The 13,957-nt window shown below is 37.7% G+C and overlaps 1 pseudogene; it reads right to left on the minus strand.

Annotated features, from left to right (window-relative positions):
* Positions 1 to 772: 772 nt before the first annotated feature.
* On the minus strand, positions 773 to 1,247 carry LOC101615361 (annotated as a pseudogene).
* Positions 1,248 to 13,957: the final 12,710 nt, after the last annotated feature.

A 13,957-nucleotide genomic window follows, 5' to 3' on the forward strand; every position in this document is an offset into this window, starting at 1 on the left:
GGTATATCCAAAATATTTTTGGGTCTCTATGCAAACCATAGTTCATCTCCCAAAGGCTCTTTCAGCCTATGAGGGTGATCACACCCTGTCACATTTTACAGCTCAGCATTGGCTCCTAGAACAATGTGTATTTTATGACCATTCCATGCATTTTTTTATGCTTACAGAATTAATACCAGGTGTGTAGGACATAGCCATATTCCTAATTCATGGATTAAATAAATCCTAACCTTGAAACACAGTTTCCTTCTTTAGTTAACTCTTTCCAAAAGAGTTTGTATTTTTACCATTGTCTTTGATATAGGCATTCTTTTCATTGTTTTAATGTAAAACAGTTGGGCCATCTTTCTTAAAATTGTTAATGTGTTTGACAATAGTATCTTTAGTTACCCCAAACCAGTCTCAGTGTCAGTAATTTTAAACTTATTTGAGGATTTTTAACTTAAAGTCTTAAATCTCCAATCAAGTATCTTTAGCCAAGCACATCAGTCCATTACAAATTTAACCTTGATAAATCTCTCTGGGCATGGGCAGCAGGACACAGTGAGTCCTTATGCCAGTAGCTCAGTTCCAAAAAAGTTTTTTGTGCAGTCTTTTCTTCCCCTTTGAAAGCTCATAGGTCAAGCCTACAAGTTCATAAGCTGAGCCTCCAAGTACAATTCTTTTTTTTTTTTTCTGCTTTAAATATATTTCTTTTGAGTGAGTGAGAAAACCATACTTTAATGAAGAAAAACATTTTTACAATCTAGGTCTGATTCATTTAGGACATCTATTAGGCTATGAACTCATAGGGAATTGGCTCCAGCAGCTCCAGCTCTTTTCCATTAGTCCTCACAAAGTGCACTTCTCTGGGTGGAGCAGGCTGCCCCTTCAGCTGCACCCAGGTTCCCTTCTCTTTGGCCTCCTTCTTCTTCTGGTCATTTTCCTTCACCTGTTTCAGGAAGCTGTCTAGGCTCTTAGAGTGCTTAATATGCTCGATACGCACATTAATTCTCTTGGCAACAATCTTGCCCTTGACTTCCTTGTTCACAACAATGCCAACAGCATGCTGAGTGACAGTGTAGACTCTTCCAGTGGTAACATTTATGAGGCATTCCTTTTTGGACAGTACCCACTCCCTTGATGTCTACAATATCACCCTTCTTGTAGATTCACATATATGTGGCCAATGGAACAACTCCACATTTTCTGAAAGGACTAGAGAACATGTACCTGGTGCCTCTCCTCTTTCCCTTTGTGCTTGTCATTTTGGCAAATTGCTAGAAGATGGTGGCTCTGGCTGAAAGGACCCCAAGTACAATTCTTGCTGCACTTAGTATTCTCAAACTGTCATCAGAATAGTCCATAAAACTTGGTTTATCACACCAGAAGGCAACTTTAGTTGTAACAACCAAGTTCATGTCTATTCAAAAACATGATATTTATTGAAGCTTACAGATCCAGGGGAAGTTCCATAAAGGCTGAAGAAGTTGGCCCCTCTTAAAGGATCAAGCAGGGGGAGGGGGGGGAGAGAGAGAGAGAGAGAGAGGCCACAAGTCCAAGACCACACTATACATCACACTTTAGGAGCTATAGATGGAACTAGGCACTTCATATATCTCTAGATTGGAATTTCAAATCCACCACTACACCTTAAGATCCCCCAGTGACACCTCCTCCAGAAAGGTGGCTACAGATCCAAACTACAAACTAGTAAGACTCTAAATATATCAGAGGCTATCTATTCAAACTACCACAGCATGCATCTGGATTTCATTTGCAGTGGTAAGAGGCCCTAGTGTGCCCAGTATCTCTTTATATATCTGCCTCTTTCTCTCACTCTCTCACAAATAACTAAATATTTTTTTAAAAATATGTATATATACTAAGCAGTGAAAAACTTGAAGCATTGCCACTGAGTTCTGGAACAAGACAGTGATTAACTGATCTCCTCAGTACTTTTTAACAAAGCATTTGAAGTCTTAGCAAAATCAATAAGAGAAAAAAATAATAAAAGGGATAAAAGTTGGAAAGGAAATCAAACTAGATTTATTTATAGATGATATGATTCTGTATTTAAGAAATCCTTAAGCTTCCACCAAAAAACAATCCCAGAGGTGATAAACATTTTCATCAAAGTGACAGAATATAAAATTAGCACATAAGGATCAGTAATCTCATATAACAATGACAACATACTGAGAAAGAAAACAGGGAAATGCTACCATTTGCAATAGCCACAAAAGTAAATATTTTGGAATATCCTTCATCAAGGAAGAAAAGATATGTACAATGACAACATGTAAACACTGAAGAAAGATATTGTAGAAGAAATAATAATATCATTAAATGTCCATCATACTAAAAGAAATATACAAATTAAAGGCAATTCCAATCAAAATCCCAGCACCAAATTTAACATAAATAGAAATAATAATCTTAAAATTCACATGGAAGCACAAAAGACCACTAATATAAGAATTATGCTGTTGGGATCACCATACTTGATTTCAAGATATACTATAAAATAATAGTAATAAACACAGCATGATACCAGCACAACAACAGACACAGAGATGATTGGGATATAGTGGAAAATCCAAGTGTAAATTGAAGTATCTACAACTTTCTCATTTTTTTGACAAAGAAGCCATAAACACACAGTGGAGCATTTTCAATAAATGGTGCTGGGGAAACCAGAGAAAAACATGTTGAATAATGACTCCAGAGACTTTTATCTCACCCTGCACAAAAATCAGCCCCAAATGGATCAACCACCTAATGTAAGACCTGAAACTAACATGACTAAAAGGAAATCTAGGTATAACACTCCAATATATAATTAATGGGGAAAGACTTTTAGAATAAGATCCCAGCAGATTTGGGAATTAGAAGAACTCTCATTCAATCATTGGGTCTCATAGAACTTGTTATTGTACAGATAAGCAAAACATCAGCAGAGTCAGTAGGCAACATACAGAATGGGAAAAAATATTTGCCATCTGTACATCTGATAGGTTTAATATCTAGAATATACGAATAATTCAAAAAACCCTAGGCAATACAAACCAATCAACCCAGTCAAGAAAATTGCTGTTATAAAATTTAAGGATATTATCTGTATTTTAAAATGTACATTTTTCATGGGTTGGGCAAGATTCTAGCAATATATTGTAAATTTTACATAAGCAATTACATTCAAAATAATTGCATAAAAGGGGATAGGAAGATAGTTCATTGTGTAAAATGCTTGCCTCACACACATAAAGACTTGAATTCCATCCCAGAACCTATGTAAAAAAAATGCTGTTATCCTAGGGCTAGGGAGGTAGAAACAGGAGAAACCTTAGTGTTCTCTAGCTGGCCATTTTAACCTACTTGGTAGGGTGCAGGACAATGAGAGAGTGTGTATCACAAAAGGCAAACAGCACCTCAGGAATGAACAGCTGACATTGTCTTCTGGCCTCCTTACTTACTTGCATACTTGTTCTTGCACACCCCCATACACGTGAGCACCTTCCCATACATGAACACACATATACATACAAATTGTATAAACATATATCCTTGTTAATCATGTGGTTTAATTTTAGTGTTCAACAAAGACTTGGACTCTGCCTAGTCATTGATAGTACATTTTGGCCAACCAACTTGAATGTAATTTTCATGTAGGGTTTGCCCCCAAAACAGTTATCTCTTGAGTTTGTGTAAATTTAATGCTTCATGTTCTTTCAAAGCTTAGGACACTGAGTCTATCACCCAGAGTGTGAAAATATTAATGAGATAATTGGCATTAAAAGGGCATTAGTGACAAAACTAAGGATGGATATGAATGTGATTAACAGGTTTTGAATATTTACATATAACAGGCATTGTGTTGAATGCTGATCATTACAATTTCCCTTTGTTGCAATCCTTACAGAGGCAATGTTTTATTTTGTAATGCTATTATTACTATCATTAATTTTTGCAATGTTCATTGAAGATGTGTATACCACATACCACCAAGGAATATTTGGAAAACTATGTAAATTTCATGACTTTATATTGCACATTTTATGGAGGAAGTTATATTCAAATCAGTAGAGTTTTTGTTGTTTGTTTTTTGAGGTAGGGTCTCACTCTAGTCCATGCTGACCTGGATTTCACTATGTAGTCTTAGGGTGGCCTTGAACTCATGGAGATCCTCCTACCTCTGTCTCCCGATTGCTGATATTGAAGAAATGAGCCGCCACCATGCCTGGCTACAGAAAAGTTTTAGTGCTTACTCACATATACTAAATAGTGTATTTGCAAGTCACCAGTCCTGGAATCCTTGGGGGTTAGGCCAGCTAGCTGTCTAGGATTGCACAGTGTGTGTCAACGCAGTTTCCCAAATCAAATTACTTGCTCTCCTGGGTGGATGGCTAACTTCCCCTGTAGAAGCATCAGTAATGAAAATAATATTGTATTTATTTTTGCATCAGAGAAGCAAAAGCAAGAAAAAGCATGCTAATGACAAGATTGACAGGTGCTCAGTAAAACTAGGATTTGTGGCAGTGTTTTAATTCTGAAATTCATTTGCAATGTACAGTGGAAAAACAGATGTGGGTCTAACCTAGTTTCAAGCAGTCAACAAATGGTTTGCAGAATATATGATGCCTCTCCTGAAATGAAAACATTGCCTCCTACTATATGTATATGTGCAAAAACTAAGACTAATCTCCAACAAAGTGTGCACATCCATTATATGTTTATGTTTATGTAGCTGAAATTAAAAGCTAGAAGTAAAACTAATCAAGGAAACAAAACAACCCAATAGTATTTTATTTATTTTAATGCCAGTGGGCTGAGATTGACCATTTGCAACAACATTGTGTAGATAACTTAAATATTTTGTTTCTATAATTACACATTACTAGTAAAATTAAATGGGGAAAATTCAACAGTGCAATTTTCCCTTGCTGGTCGCTATTATGACACCTCAGCTCAATGAAAATCTTTCTGTTTTGCTGATACTCTTGTTGACAATTAATTTAACAGTGAATTTGTTTGGTCTGATAATGTACTTTTAGCTTGTTATATGGTAGGGTTAATAGAAGCAAAACTGAATGTGTATCTTCAGTGAGGACATTTCTGCATAATAGCATTACTCTCTAGAATTTCATAGGTGGGTGATGGGCTGTGAAGGATCAGTTATAAATAAGTTCTAACTGTGCTTTTATTCTTGATGGCCCCAATCACCTATCTATAATTTTGTGAACTTGTTCATTAAAAATGTTTCTCTGGGGCCTGGAGAGATGGCTCAGCAGTTAAGGCATTTGCCTGCAAAGCCAAAGGATCCCAGTTTGATTCTCTAGGACCCATGTAGGCCAGATGCACAAGGGGGCACATGCATTTATAGTTCATTTGCAGTGGCTGGAGGCCCTGAAGCCCTCACTCTTTCAAATAAATAAAATATATAAAAAATGTTTCTCTGGTTACTATGTAAAACAGTTAATAGAAAAAATGATTCAAAGCTTTGAAAACCATGATAAGATCCTGTAAACTGCCTAGCATTGTACAGTGAACCTGGTGGGAAATATGATGAGCAAGTCATCCTTCTTTTTGGCTTGATTTTGAACAAATGACAAAAAAATAAGTCTTGGAGAAATGATGTCATCAGAAGTCATCTGGCTTTCTTCATAAACAGACTGTGCTGGAAGTATTCCTTCTGTTACACTATACAGATAGTGTATATGGTAAATTACACCAAGATTATTATTCTAAATTAAGTTTCACTTGATGATTTGTCAAAAAGAATATTTATTTAATTTTTATTAACCTAACTAAGGAATGTTAAGTACCTTAATGAAAATAAATGGCTAAGAAATGTTTATTTGTAACTCTTGCTTTTCTGAGCAAGAAAGACAGGAAGTATGCCTCTCTTCACATATTCCAAGCCAGGACTCTTGTTCGCTTTCAGAAAAAAATTATAAACAGAAAATATGGTGAAGGCATCAAAGGGTTATGTCAGTAGTATTGATGTCACTATCATTATGAGAATTTTGAATTTGTTATTGAAAATAAATTTCCCTTGGTTTACTGATACAAAACTGAATGGAAGAATTTTATGACCATGCTGAGTCACAAAGCTAATTAATACTTCTTATTGTTTTTGAAGTGTTCTTCTAAAACAAAGTTTAGGATATAATAAAATTCCATTCTTAAAATAATTTACAGTGAATATTAGAAATAAAATATAGGTGAAAATATTTGCCTTATTTAAACAATATAATGTGCCACTGTAATAATCATCTAACTAGAATCCTGTGGAATGATTCTAATAATATATGGTACAATGAAAATTTTCAAATTCAACTGAAGGGCAATATGGCTATGTACCTCAAGCTATAGACCCTCAAACTTGCATTATATTCTCTGTGTTATCTCTGAAGTTGATCACCTGCACCATTTTCCCTTTCTCTGGGTTGAAATACAGGTCCCATGTTCTTCTTTTATGTTGCTATGACCAAATATCTGCCAGAAATAACTTAAACGAGATTGGATTTATTTCGACTCACAGGCACACAGGGACGAGTTCATTGCTCCATGCTGTTGGTCAGAACATCATGGTGTTGGGAGGATGATGGTAGAAGAGATATCTTCATTTTATGGTTGACCAGAAACAAAGGGCATGCCAGAAATGGAACATGTCTGACATACTTTCAAGGACCTGCCCCAACATGTTCTTCCTTCAACTCCCCAAGTTTCCACAACTTTTCAAAACAGCTTCACCAGCTGGTGAATACATGATCAAAGCATGAACCTGTGGGGACATCTCAGATTTAAACCCTAATAATTCCACATTTTACCCCACTTCCAAACCATGGAAACCAGGATTAAACAGCTTTACCCCCATTTTTAATGGATATTGCCTGACATTCTTTAATAATACAGTGCTGTAAGAATATCTTACAAATGAAACAGAACTGGAAAATGAAATGCAATTGGTTAAACACCTTAGGACTACTCCCTCCAGATTATATCCTGGTAGTTATTATTTTCTTATGGTTCTCTCTTTATTCAAAAAAGTATAGAAACATTTATCTTTTTTCTTTTATTTTTCAAGGAAGTGTTTAGGGTTCTTTTTCTTTTTTTCTGATCTATTTTTATTAATTAGTTTTGTACTCAGAGAATATAGTCAAGTTGGTACCATTGTTAGGCTCACCCATGTCCTATGCCCTCCCCCTGGACCCTCCTGGTTGAGGAATATGGGTCATGCATTGTGGGGTAGCTTTCCCTGTTCTACAATTGTGTGGCACACTTTGAGGAAGATTGGTTTGAGTTCTTCCATGAGAGTTTGATAGAATTCAGCTGAGAAGCCATCTGGTCCTGGACTCTTCTTTTTTATTGCTTTTTCAATCTCAATGTGTGTGATAGGTTTGTTTAGGAGATTAATCTGCTCTGAGTTTAGCTTTGATATATGGTATGTGTCCAGGAATTTATCCATCCCCTCCACATTATCCAGTTTTGTGGAGTAGAGGTTTTTGAAATAAGTCCTGATGATTCTCCCAATTTCACTTATGTCTGTTGTGATCTCTCCTTTTTCATTTTGAATTATGTTAATTTGAAGGGTCTCTTTTTTTTGCTTGGTCAAATTGGCCTGGGGTTTATCAATCTTGTTTATTTTTTCAGAGAACCAGCTCTTTGTTTTGTCAATTTTCTTAATTGTTTTCTTAGTTTCCAATTCATTAATTTCTGCTCTGATCTTAGTTATTTCTTTCCTTCTGGAGTTTTTTGGGTTGGATTTTTCTTGCTTTTCTAGTGCCTTTAGGTGGATAGTTAGGTTATTTATTTGGGATCTCTCTGTCTTTGTTATGAAGGCATTTAGTGCTATGAATTTTCCCCTGAGGATTGCCTTCATTGTGTCCCACAACTTTTGGTACGATGTGTTATCATCTTCATTCATTTCTGGAAATTTTGCCATTTCATTTTTTATTTTGTCCACTATCCATTTATTGCTTAAAAGTGTGCTGTTCAGTTTCCAGGCACTGATGGGATTCTTGGTGGGTCTTTTGTTGTTAATTTCTAGCAATATAGCATTGTGATCTCATATCATGCAGGGAATTATGTCAATCTTCATATATATGTGGAGGCAGGCTTTGTGACCCAGTATGTGATCTATTTTAGAGAATATTCCATGGGCTGCTGAGAAGAATGTGTAGTCTGTAAGTGTAGAGAGTTTTGGACTTGTTCAGTTAGGCTTTCACTTTCTACTACTTTTCTATGTATAGTTTCCATCCCTCTGTCAAGCTCCCTTTTCACATCATTTTCTGATTTTCTTGATGCTTCTTGGAATTCATCCTTGCATTGCTTTATGCCTTCATTTGCCATCGCCAGCTGATTTTTGGGGTCCTTTTTTTCACTCACCTTTATATCTCTTAACTGTCTTTGAATTCCTTCCATTTTCTTATCAATTAGGTCTAGTCTAGTGATGGCAGCATCCACATAATTATCAGTCCTTTGTTGCTTTCCTGCAAGTTCTACCAGTAGCTTGGTCAGGTTTGCATTGCTCATAGTGTCATTTTGGTGTTCTGATCCTAATGTCTCTTCTATGTTTTGATTAGAGATGTTCATTGTAGGACTGGTTGGTCTAACCGGATTTACTTGCATTTGATTTTTCATGTTATTTCTTTTTTTTGTGGTCTTCCCATCACAGCGTATGGGCAGGGAGAGTAGCACTGTGGTCTCAATGGGTGGGGGAAGTGGTGCCTTTTGGGGAATGTGGCCTGATCTAGCTGGCAGGCAAACAGATGGGCTGAGTGGTCTTGCACTAACACATAGGTGGGTGGATCAGCCTGAGCTCAAGCACAGTGGGAAGCTGAAGCAGCCTGTGGCAGATGCCAAGCAGTCCCAGCAAGCTCTCACTTGCCAAAGCTGCCTGAGCTCCTACCTGGTAGGGGTGCCAAAGTTGCATGAGCTTTAATGTGTGATGCACCAAAGCTGCTTGTGCTCATGCTTGGAGGGATACTAAAGCACCAAACACCAAAGCAGCCTAAACTCAGACATGGCAAAACACTGGGACCGGGAAGTAGTCTGAGCTCGCCTGCAACAGGACAATGGTGGTCACCGTCTTGGCAGACAGGGAGGGGCTGGCACCTGACCTGGCACAGGCCAACAGGCTGAATGATCCTGAGCTTGTGTGGGCATGTGGAATGGGCCTAGGCTCGCATGTGAATTGGCAGAAGCCGGAGTAGTAAGTGGGCAAATGAGCAGAGTAGGCTAAGCTTGCACAAGTGGCATGCATGTGGTGGGCAAATGTAGCATGAACTCTAACAGCCCAGTGGGCGGAGGCTGCCCAAGGTCACGTTTGGGCAGGGGTAGCAGGGTGATTGCCCCTGTGCAGTGAGGCAAGTAGAACTATGTTGGCCTGGGTCACCTTTCCTACCATAACTGCAGAAGTATCCTGAAGTTGGGACTGTGGGTATGGCTGCTGCTTAGGATTAGGGGACTGGTGAGCTACCAGCGAGCAAGGGAAGCAGTGATTCCGTGTTTTCCCCCTCTGTGCCCTCCCACTGGCAATCTATGAGAGATTGCTCTCCCCTAAAAGACCCAGTGAGCCCCTAATGCATTGCCTTTTTTTCCTGAGGCTTTGCAGAGCAGTTAGGTGGTGGCCATCTTGGCCCAGTTCTTTTTCTTTTGACTGTGTCCATTCATATGGCTTTACATTTCTTGCTATGAGTGCTATAGTTGATTCAATAATGAAGATTTTCTTTTTTACTTCAGTTTATGCCATCCAAATACCAAGGCTTTTTTTCCCTTCTCATAAATTATAAAGGGACAATATAGGCCTTACATATATTGGGGTGAGCTGGTAAAATAATAGTCCTTAAGGTTGTTTGGGGTCCAGGTAGAGAGGTGGCATAGTTTGGGAGACTATTGTAGTTGTATCTTCTGCCTCCTACTTTTGAATCATAAGACCGAAAATAAGGTTAGGTGGTGGACCCTTACTTAGAAGACTGGGAAGATTTAATGGAACCACTCAACACTATATTTCTTATATGAGTCTCTGTTATACTTCATGATTGTTCTGAGAGTGCACACCAGACTTCTTTTGTGACCTGATTTGAGAGTAGGTCAAATAGTTTACATATTTGCTACACTGTATTCACGTACTTAGTGTTTTCTTTATATTTTGAGTCAGAGTCTTATCACAGGGTGGTTTCAAACTCATGATGATCCTCCTAACTTAGCCTCTTGAATATGTGACTGCATTCATACAACCCACATACTTAAAAATATTTATCAGGCCAAAAACCTGGCTCAGCAGCTAAGGCACTTGCTTGTGAAGCCTAACAACCTGGGTTTGATTACTCATTACCCATGAAAAGCCAGATGCACAGTTGCACATATGTCTGTAATTCATTTTTGGTAGCCAGAGGCCTTGCTTGGTGTGCCCGCTCTCTCTCTCTCTCTCTTTTTCTTCTCTCTTTCTCTTTGTCAGCTTTCAAATAAATAAAAATATTTTTAGAATTATTTATTTTGGCTAGAGAGATGCTGAGCAGTTAAGACACTTGCCTATGAAGCCTAAGGACCCATATTCAACACCCCAGGTACCGCAGAATCCAGACACACAAGGTGACACTAGTGCACAAGGTGGCACATGGGTCAGTAGTTTAATTACAGTGGCTGGAGGCCCTGGTGCACTAATTCTCTCTCTCTCTCTTTCCCTCTCTATCTCACTCTTGTTCTCTTTTGCATATAAAAGGCCAGTGTGCTTGCTTGGCTTCTCTCTCTCTCTCTCTCTCTCTCTGTATCTATCTATATATATACACACACATATATATGTGTGTATACACACACATATAGAGAGATAGATAGACAGATAGATAGATAGATAGATAGATAGATAGATAGATAGATAGACAGACAAATAGATATAGATATATAATTTTTACTATTATTTATATGTGTGCTTGTGCCAGGATCTTGCCAGACCAAACAAATGTATTCCTGGATTTTCAAACAAATGCCTTTAGCCATTGAGCAATCTCCCAGTCCAGTACACATAACTTTTAATCACAAATTTAAAATGAACTCTTTCTACCAATAAAAGTAAGTTTAGGGGCTGGAGAGATGTCTTAGTGGTTAAGTGCTTGCCTGTGAAGCCTAAGGACCCCGGTTCGAGGCTTGGTTCCCCAGGTCCCACGTTAGCCAGATGCACAAGGGGGTGCACGCGTCTGGAGTTCGTTTGCAGAGGCTGGAAGCTCTGGCACGCCCATTCTTTCTCTCTCCCTCTATTTTTCTCTCTGTGTCTGTCGCTCTCAAATAAATTTTAAAAAAAAAGTAAGTTTAGTATAAGCATCTGCCAATAAAATATAAGCTTAGTGTACTAGTCATACCAACAGCACCTCATACATTTTGTATTAGTGAATATCTTTATCACATTAAAAGTCCACATCAGGTGGACCTGAACTGTATAGATTTGTATATATAGATGCTTACACATTATGATGTCACATTATGACACATTTCTCAGAACATACTCTATCATTAAGCAATATATGGCTTTACTACAGCTGAAACAGAAAAATTTTCTAGGAGTTCATATGTCTCTATTCAATTATAGTCTTACACAAAATTATTCTCCATTTCACAATTGTATTACATTCTATATTTTGTGAATGTTGGGAAAGTTGACTGGTTCTGATGTCCTTAAAGACCTAGAGTGGAGAGGGTTGGTAAAGTGTCTTTCAGTACTGTGAGTCAACTCATGAGCTCCTTGAAGGGAGGCAAGTTTTGGGATGCCTAGATAGTTCAAAGAAAATCCCAGTAATATTGGAGGGGGCTCCAGAATGTTTTGAAGTATAAAGTAGATACCTCTACCTTGTATGAAGAAAGTGAGGTGTTCTTGCAAGCCACTTGTATTAAGGGCATCTAGGCCAGCAGGGCTTGCATTTTTTAGTTTCACAACAAGAATTTTGCTTTTATAAAAACAGTAACATTAGCAGGAACATATCCCTATCCCCCTTTTAATATATCATTTATTTATTTATTTATTTATATATTTGAGACAGAAAGAGGCAGGGATAAAAAGAGAAAGAGAGAATGGGCATGCCAGGGCCTCCAGCCACTGCAAGCAAAGTTCAGACTCATGTGCATCTGGTGTATGTGGTTCCTGGAGAATCGAACTGGGATCCTTTGGCTTTCCAGGAAAACTCATTAACCACTAAGCCATCTCTCCAGCTCTGGATATCCTCCATTTACAGCTAGCTGTGGTGACAGATTAATGCAAAAGCTTGTGCAGGAATGAGCAGCAGTATGGACTCAGGAATATGAAGCACTTCATTAATTTGGAAGTACCGCATTTTAATGGTTGTGATCTTCCCAGATAATCTCCCTATGGACACATTTCTAGTCTCAATAGTAGAAAAAGTCACACCATATCCCTCCTCTTTATAGACCATTTATTTACCCCACTATATTTTCCTCATCCTATTCTTATGTCAGCAGTTACATAACAGGACAAAAAGATGAGGCATCTTGGTATGAAATTAGATGTACTTGTACTCACAGATCAATGTGGTCTGCAATCCTGGCAAATCTTGTCTTCACTGAAAATGGAAAATTTGTACATTTTTTTCCAGAAGAATAATAAGAGATTAGTCCATTGGTAGGCCTCATTACTGACACTCAACATTGCATCCCTCTTTACCCTGCTTGGTCTTCTCCTGGATTAATTCTAGGCTTCCACTGTGGCAACTCCTTTGTGATCATGATAGCAGGCCAGAGAACTCATCTTTACACCAATCACAACTGGCCATTCAAATCAGTATAATGTGCTATAATTTTTACCCCAACACTAATCCTTCTACTCCTACCTCAGTTTTAGCACTAAATCACTTAGGAGCTAAGTCTTAATTGAGAGGCAATACTAAACACTTCATGTACCTGAAGTTTTGACCAGCATACTGCCATGGATCCCAGATATTAATTCCTCAGGACAGGATCAAACATCTTTTATAACGTTTACAATTATAAACTAGTGCTACATTTTGGGGGGATATTTTAGAGGTCATGAGAAATGTCTTTTAAAAGCAGAGAAAGCTTCTATTATTATTTTTATTTTTTTAGTTTCCATATTTGTATTCATGCAATAATACTAACAAATAAAAATATAAAATATTTCTTATATTCCAATTTATGCAACAAAATTGATGATATGTACATATTTTAATGACTAATCCATCCATATTTGTTGTTGCAGCTTCAGTTGAATTGTCTCTAAAATACAAAATGCATTTAACAATGTCCGTTTTGTATTTCTGGTAAGCAGCCAGACTTCATGCTATGACAAGCACAGGTATTTGTTTTTTTTAAGATCCAGTGAACACTTTTGCTCCAAGGTTATTTTAGTCCTCTTTGGCTGTCTTTGAATAGCTAAAATTCTCTAATTTTGATCAGGTCTAGTTTTCAAATTATTGTGTTTTATTTTATTGTGAAAGTTGCATGTAATATAAGTGCTAATTACTCTCAAAATTCATTCTTTTGCTGTTAATTTTAAATAATTGCAATAATAGTAATAGAAAGCCAGCAAAAGTTTCCATTGAGTGACATAGTCCCCCCAAGAATAAAATATAATTTAATCTGGATTGGAGAGATGGCTTAGTGGTTAAGCATTTGCCTGTGAAGCCTAAGGACCCCTGTTTGAGGCTATATTCCCCAGGACCCACATTAGCTAGATGCACAAGGGGACACACGCGTCTGGAGTTCGTTTGCAGTGGCTGGAAGCCCTGGCGCGCTCATTCTCTCTCTCTCTCTCCCTAATTTTTTCTCTGTCTGTCGCTCTCAAATAGTATATATATAAAATCTATATTTTATGCCTTCATTAGACTGTCTAACTCATAGAGTAGTAAAGAACTTCAGACAAACTGACTTTGTTTGAGGAACAGCATCATGAATTTTGTAAAAGGACTTGAGATGTCAGAAGTGAGAGTTCTAAAGGTTCCTGCTGGTC

Source organism: Jaculus jaculus, chromosome 6 (genome assembly GCF_020740685.1).
Source record: "Jaculus jaculus isolate mJacJac1 chromosome 6, mJacJac1.mat.Y.cur, whole genome shotgun sequence".
NCBI classification, from domain to species: Eukaryota; Metazoa; Chordata; class Mammalia; order Rodentia; family Dipodidae; genus Jaculus; species Jaculus jaculus.